Source organism: Suncus etruscus, chromosome 1 (genome assembly GCF_024139225.1).
Source record: "Suncus etruscus isolate mSunEtr1 chromosome 1, mSunEtr1.pri.cur, whole genome shotgun sequence".
Taxonomy (NCBI): domain Eukaryota; kingdom Metazoa; phylum Chordata; class Mammalia; order Eulipotyphla; family Soricidae; genus Suncus; species Suncus etruscus.
This window is the reverse complement of record NC_064848.1, coordinates 201,398,681-201,406,343: the sequence shown is the minus strand read 5'-3', so window position 1 is coordinate 201,406,343 and position 7,663 is coordinate 201,398,681. Positions and strand designations below refer to the sequence as shown.

General features: G+C 37.8%; 1 pseudogene; it reads left to right on the top strand.

Moving 5' to 3' along the window:
• The first annotated feature begins 7,238 nt into the window (after positions 1-7,238).
• Positions 7,239-7,348, top strand: LOC126032740 (uncharacterized; annotated as a pseudogene).
• Positions 7,349-7,663: the final 315 nt, after the last annotated feature.

Below are 7,663 nucleotides of genomic sequence, written 5' to 3'. Positions count from 1 at the left end.
TATGTGTGGCAATAAAAAAAAATCTGAAGTATGGTAGCAATAAAGGGCCAAAGGTAACAGAACTATAATGTTGGTACAAAGAATTGACTCAAGGTTTGTATGAAAGGGACCTTGATGGAGGGAAACTAATACTGTGGTGATGATTGTGTTGTTGGAAATGATATGTGAGTGAATTTATCTTTAAGCACAATGCCTAGATAAAAATAAAATTTTTGAAAACAAAATAAAGTAAGAAAAGAGGAAATACTGCAATTAGTGAATAATGGCTAGAACTTGAAGACATTATGCTTAGTGAAGTGAGTCAAGGAGACAATACAAATAAATGGTCTCTCTCACATATGGAACATAAAGAAACATAATAAGGGAATAACAAATGGTCAGTGGAAACAGGTTCTGAGTGTTGATCGAAAGAAGTAAATTTGTCAAGGGAATGAAGTGGAAGTGAACTTGAGACACTGGAGAAGGGAAGCTGACATTCTGATAGTAGGTGTTACATTGGAACATCATATTCCCAGAACTCTATTTTAATAGTATTGTAAATCATGATGATTAAATAAAAATTGAGTGGGGGATAATATGTTTCTAGTGATATAGCCACTTTTCCCCCCACCATCAATCTATTTTTTTCTCTTCCTGCACAAGTCACTAAAACCTGATAATATTGCCATTTGGTTTTGGTATTTTGTATATGTTATCCATTGTGTATGTTATTCTCATTTTGCTTTTGGTGAGAATGAGTTTATTATTCTTGCTTCTTTATCTCCTGCTCCTTGCCCACTTTTTCCTCTCCACAAACCCTCTTCTTCCATTTGTTTTTCCATTTTAGGTACTTCCAACTATTTCTGTAAATTATTGTATGAAACCTTTGTACAGATATAGGTTAATTTGACTTTAGATATTAACAAATGAAAGTTTTAGAAAATCAAAACGTGAAAAATATATAAAAATTAGAGCTGACTAAACAGGATTCAAACTCAGGTCAATATTTTGTTAGTGTCTAAACTCTTTCTTATTTTACTCACTCATTCTGCAAATATTTTATATCATTTTGCATTTAATTATGATTCTGAGTGCCTAGTTAGAAACATAAATATAGCACAATATCTATGGCTAGGAAAGTTTGTATAGTGCATGTGTGATTTCTTGCATGTTTCTATATGCCAGACATATAAAAAGGAGTTTACAATGTGATAGTTGATATGGCCTTGAAGTAGTAACAAAATAATTTGGAAAATCAAATAAGATTGCACAGCAGGTGTAACACTTGCTCTATATTTTAATTATCACACCCCAATTCACCAATGGCAAAGACAGGAAGAATTTTAAAGTTCAAGATGAGACTTTTCTCTTTAGGGAAGGAACCCAAGATACTGTGGAGAATTGAAGGTTTTGAGCTCTCTACACTGTCTCTAGATGACACAGAAGAAGTATCTTGAAATAAAAACAACAAAACTTGGAACAAAGAAATAGTACAGAGGATCAGGTGCTTACCTTACTTGGGCCTAAATCCACTTCAGTCCCTGACACCATTTATGGTTCCCTAAGCATTTCTAGGAGTGATCCCTGAGCCCAGAATCAGGAATCAGTCCTGAATATTGCCAGGTATATTTAAAAAATGTCTCAAAATTTTATTTATAAATATTTCATCGGGACATCCAAGATGAAAGTGATGATAGGTCCAGAGGCTGGTTGAGACCTGCTTTTTAGGTCCTAAGCTGCCTGTTCATTGGCTATGGCTCAAAGAGTTGAAGGGGACAAAGAGAGGACTGGCTTATCCATAAATGTGCCCTTCTTCTGACCCCACTGCCTCTTAAAGCTCACCCCCTAATGTGGTCACAAGGCAGGGGTAGGGGAACAAGAGGTCTAGAATTTCAACATAACAATTTTAAGGGGATTCAAACATAACACAGGGAAAGGATCAAATGACCAGAGAAAGAGTTACTGGGAAGATGTGAAAGACAGAACTTTCCCTTCAGAACTTTATGGTCTCCTGATGTTTTATAGGAATATTCAAGCTAGTGAAACAAAAATAAAAATCAAAAACACTCGAAAAGTCAATTTCATTCACACATAGTCAACAATTATTTATGGAACTCTGACTATTGGAAAGAAGTTTGAGAAAACAATGGTAAAGGAGAGTCTCATTTGAGCCAAGTATTGAGGAAATATACTCACAGGGAGAAAAAGAACATAAAATCTAGGAAATGACATGTTTGAGGATGTTGTATAACTTTTATATAGCATGTAGTAGACACAGCTCATGGAGATAGCCAGGGAAGGAAGGAGGAGGAAGGATGAAGAAGGAACCCTGAGGATATTAGCTCTTTTTTTACTAAAAATTGTCGACTCAAACTATATGCAGAATTAGCAATTAGAAAAGAAATATTTACATGCAAGCAAAGAAGAATTATACTGCAGAGTGGTTTCCATATAGTACTTCTATTTTGCAACATTCTTTGAGTTTCCTGGGTAGAACTAACCCCATGCCATTCTCCCTTGAGGAACTACATGTCTGTTAAAAGACCAGTAGAGATTTATGTTCCCTATTTCCAGCCCTCAGGCAACACTCAGAAGTCAATGGGGATCCCATAAATGACAGAAAGAGCCAACATTCTTAGTCTGAGTTGACTTTTAGGGTGATGTTTGGGGTATTTCACTGGGAAAGGTCTCCTAAATGCTGTTGTCCTGTTAGGAGAGTCCTTAGGAATGAATAGCACAAATTGCTCTCTCTCTCTCTCTCTCTCTCTCTCTCTCTCTCTCTCTCTCTCTCTCTCTCTCTCTCTTTCTCTCTCCATCTACTGTGATAGTCTAGGTCTTGGTTCTAGTCTTTGATATCAGCTTCTGTAAAAACAACTCACTTTCATTGCTAAAATGTAAGGTTATTTCTAGAGTCCGAACTTGCATCAGTGCTCTAGTGCTTTGCCCAGAGAAATTCCTGCAAGCTGGTGAGACTTGGGTTTTGTGCTATTGGAGAATCAGTGACAGTGGAATCCTATATGAAAGGCTTCTCAGAACAAGTCTGAACTGGGACCTCAAAGGAAAAGCAGGTGGAGAGAGCTTCCTTTTTTTACTGGTCTATTTAATATTCTTTAACATGAATGTTAAACAGTTCAGATGCCCAGTTTTACAATGCATAGGTTGCAAAGCCCCAAACCTTTTCCACTCACTAGTAATGTCTATATTCAGGAGAGCTTAAAATGCAGTTTTGAAAATGATGATGAGAAATTGGTATTTAAGCTCTTTAAATATTTTTATGTAAAGCATAGTGATTTATAATATTATTTCTAGTTGAGTTTTAGACAATCACTCTCCTGCCCCAGCCTGCCCTCATAAGAGGGTTGTAAAAGTTTTGTGTCTCATGATTTCAGTGGTATTGATTCTGTGATCTGGATATTCGTTCTGTCCTTTCTTGACACCACCAATGTACCTGAATCCACTTGAACCCTGCCCCTCGTTATTTCACGTCTTTCTCCTCTTCCACTCTACTTCTTTTCTTCTCCTCACTATACTCTGAAATCAGTGTTCTAAACAATTCCTATTTAAACCATTGCATTCACCTTTTGGGGGGGGGGAAGGAGTTAAACCTGATGGTGCTTAGGATTTACTCCTGGCTTTGTTCTTGGAAATCACTCCTGGTTGGCTCAGGGGACCATAGGAGCTGGGTATGAAACCTGGATCAGCCTCAATCAAGAAACTCTACCGACTGCACTATCTCTCCAGCCCTGTATTAGCTTATTTGTGCTTAACAACACAGCACTTTTTACTAATTAGGTAAAAGACAGTTCTTCGAGATGGTTCATCTCTAAGTGGACAGGTGAAGCTGACAGTCTTAGGATACTTCATGATATCACCACAATAACTTCACCCTCAGATTCTGGTTTTTGATGTCTGGCTGCACATAGATTGTAGCTCACAAGGTTAATGGTTCTTGAAAACTAGTCTCATAAGCTAACCAAGTCATCACAACCTACTGAATGTGATGCAACAACGATTTGAAAAGGTTTCTGAGTTTGGTTTTGATTTTTTGAGTCACAACAAGCTGTGTTCAGGGCTTACTGCTGACTCTGCTCATATCAGGGCTCATTCCTAGTTACACTTGGGGGACAATAGAAGTTGTTGGGGATTGAACCTTGGTCAGCTACATGCAAGGAAAGTGGTCTGTTCACTGTACTATCTCTCTCGGCTCATCATACTAATTCTGAAAAGGAAGATGCTGGAAAGGGAATAAAATGTTTTATACCATTATGATAGCAAAAATAGTTCATTATTCTACTGCAAAATTTTATATTTATGAGGATAAAGATATATATATAGCAAAGTAGGGTGCTTGTGTTGCCTACAGCTAACCCAGGTTTGATCCTTGGTACTGGTTCATCCAAGCACTTCCAGAAATAATTCCTGAGTGAAGAGCAGAAATAACCCCTAAACATTTCAGTGTGTAACCCAACAAATAAAACTTAAATAACATTAATATAAAATGATATATTATTTGCTCAAATTATTTTTGATATTAAAAAGTTAATGTTTTATAGAATTAACTTAATTTGTTTCTAATCCCTACTGGGTTAAAATAGTGTAAATGTTTATGGTATTGATATACAAAATTTATGTCCTACACTACCATCAAAGCATCTGAGACTCTTTTTTTTTTTTTTTTTTTTGGTTTTTGGGTCACACCCGGTGACGCTCAGGGGTTACTCCTGGCTATGCGCTCAGAAGTCGCTCCTGGCTTGGGGGACCATATGGGACACCGGGGGATTGAACCGCAGTCCGTCCTAGGCTAGCGCAGGTAAGGCAGGCACCTTACCTTTAGCGCCACCGCCCGGCCCCACATCTGAGACTCTTTACCACTGTACTTTTTAAAAATCCTTGCACACAATTAATAAAATAATAGCCCAAAAGAGCTATTCACACATTTCATATATTCACAGATTTCAATTTGGAACCCACAAAATCATGCTGAATTCTTGGCAATGTAACACTGTTTTTATTCATGGCTATGATAAATGAGGTAGCCACCACAAGATCTTAGTGGACAGTTGGCTGTTAGCCTCTATACCTATATTCAAAATAAGAAGGACAAGGTATGACTCTATTCTGGTGTGAGGGGGTGGGGCTGGCTGAGTAGACTCAGCAAGTCTATCTTTTCTCTCAACAACTTCTTCTTCTTCTTCTTCTTCTTCTTCTTCTTCTTCTTCTTCTTCTTCTTCTTCTTCTTCTTCTTCTTCTTCTTCTTCTTCTTCTCCTCTTCCTCCTCCTCCTCCTCTCCTCCTCCTCCTCCTCCTCCTCTCCTTCTTCTTCACCACACCTGGTGACACTCAGGGGTTACTCCTGGCAATGCATTCAGAAATCGCTCCTGGCTTAAGGGACCATATGGGATGCCTGGGATTGATCCCAGGTCCATCCTGGGTCCACCGTGTGCAAGGTCAATGCCCCACTGCTATGCTATCACCCCATTCAACTTCTTTTTCTAAGTCTACAATGTGGACAACTAATTTGCTAACTTTTCATTCCTGAAAGCACGGTCTGGAGACAGGAGTGATTTTAATCTTCGCCCTTGCTTGAAAAACCAGAGAATACAAATTTCAGAATGTCTCCTTATGTTTATTTTTATTTATTTGGGCAGTGTTCAGAGGTTATCCCTAGTTCTGTGCTCAGGAGTGACTTGAGCACAGTATGTGATTACCAAGTGCAATGCAAGGGATTAAGTCAAAATGGTAGCATTCAAGGCATGTTACTTCTGGTACTCTCTCTCCAGCTCTGAAGGAAGCTTCAGATTTTTAGCGACCACAAACAAATGCCAGATGGTAGATCAAACAATTCTCCCAACTAGTCAGACAGCCTCTTGTGTCCAGGCCAGAATTTTTTTTGTAAAGAAATTGGTTTTGTAACAAATTCATTCTTTTTGAAACAGCAAACTTGCAAAGTCCTTGGAGTTTTTACAAAGCAAAGTTGACAGGCTCAGACAATCCCGGCATTTTGAGAGGTCATAACAATTTTGGGAACACCCAAATCTGTGACCTTATTTTGGTAAGGGTATGGAAGATCATAACAACTTGGAGGTATGTCAGGAATGAGAAAGAAAAAGTACCAGTATTGTCATTTCTGCAAACTCACAAAAGGGTTGAACAGGATAACTTAGATATATTTGGTATGCAAGGCTTGAGCTTTCAGTTTCAATAATTGTAATAATTTGGTAAAAACTAAGCAGACAGGAAAAGTCGTTTTGCTACTATGGAGATGATTTCCAAAGATAAAACCTTCACTTCTCTAACTCAGCAAAGACATTTTTGAAAAGAATTACTGAGCAAGGAATTAGTCACTTCTCTACATCTGGGGTTTTTGTTTTGTTTTGCCTTTTATTACCAAACTCGATTCTTCCTAAATTGTACAGAAGCAAGAAGTGCATTAATAGCTCATTTTACCACCTCTTTGTAACAACATTTGTGTTCATCTATGATTACTGGAGGTTTCAGAATTTGCCAGTAGTTAATATTAGTAACAAGGGACTTGAAGCAATATTATGTTGAGGATTCCCCCCTTCATTATATTTTTCTTCTGGTCTTTCATTGTTTTTGTGCTATTTCTGCAGGAAGCGTTCTAATTCTCTAAAAGCAAGCATTGCCTTTTTATTTTCATTCTCCTCACAGAGTCAAGGCTTGAAACGGATAAGTTCTGGAATCATTTCGAGTGGTAAAAAGAAATTAATGAATTAATGTCATCAAGGCTTTTAAAGCTTTGAAAATATCACAAGGGAATTTCCTGAATATATCACTTTGTTCCTCCACATTCATAAGGTAACAGTAGGAGATGGAAAGCGAAATATTTTAAAATATGAGAAAGAAAATATCCAGAGTATAGACCAGGAAGAGGTTTGTTGATTGATTGAGAAGAAAGGAAGAAAGAAAGTCCAAGCAAAAGACTAAATAAAATAGAATTGGATATCATCCACGTCTCCATTTCCTGAGTTGCTTGGGGAGATACAGTTGTGCTCAGTTTTATTCACACCATCTTCCCTCCAGTTTGCTCTCTCTAGAAGGGTGTCAGGTCAGAATATTTAGTTTCTGGATGGAGATAAGAGTGAAAGCTGTGACAGGAAATTGTTCAGGCAATTTCAGAAAGAGGATATTCAATCTGCTCACATTTTATTCTAATTCTTTTTTCTTGGACTCTGGTAAGGTTGCTCATCTTTGCATCTTTTAAATTGAAGAAAGGCATGAGCTAAGAGTGGAAAATTGGAGGTACAGTAAAAGAGATGTTACAAAAAGAGGAGGTACAGTAAATGCACCCCATATACACCTCAACCCAAGCACTTTGCCTGGTCTGTATTGTGAATTGGGGGACAAAAAAAAAGAGTGGAAAATTGGCTACTGGAGATATAGAACATGGGGAAAGACATTTATTTACCTTGAAAGCAGAAGACCCTGATTCAATCTTCTGGAATGATAACTTAGGTTACTCCTAAATATAGAGCTAGAAATAGGCTCCGAAAACCAGTGGATCCCTCCCCATTTACTGATAAAAAAAGATTGGCAAAGATATAATGGTATTCAAGCAGATCTGTGGAGGTCACATGTACCTTATTGACTTACATCTTTTCCCTGCCTGAGATGGTGCATGCATATGTGTGTGTGTGCGTGTGCGTGTGCGTGTGTGCATCCTA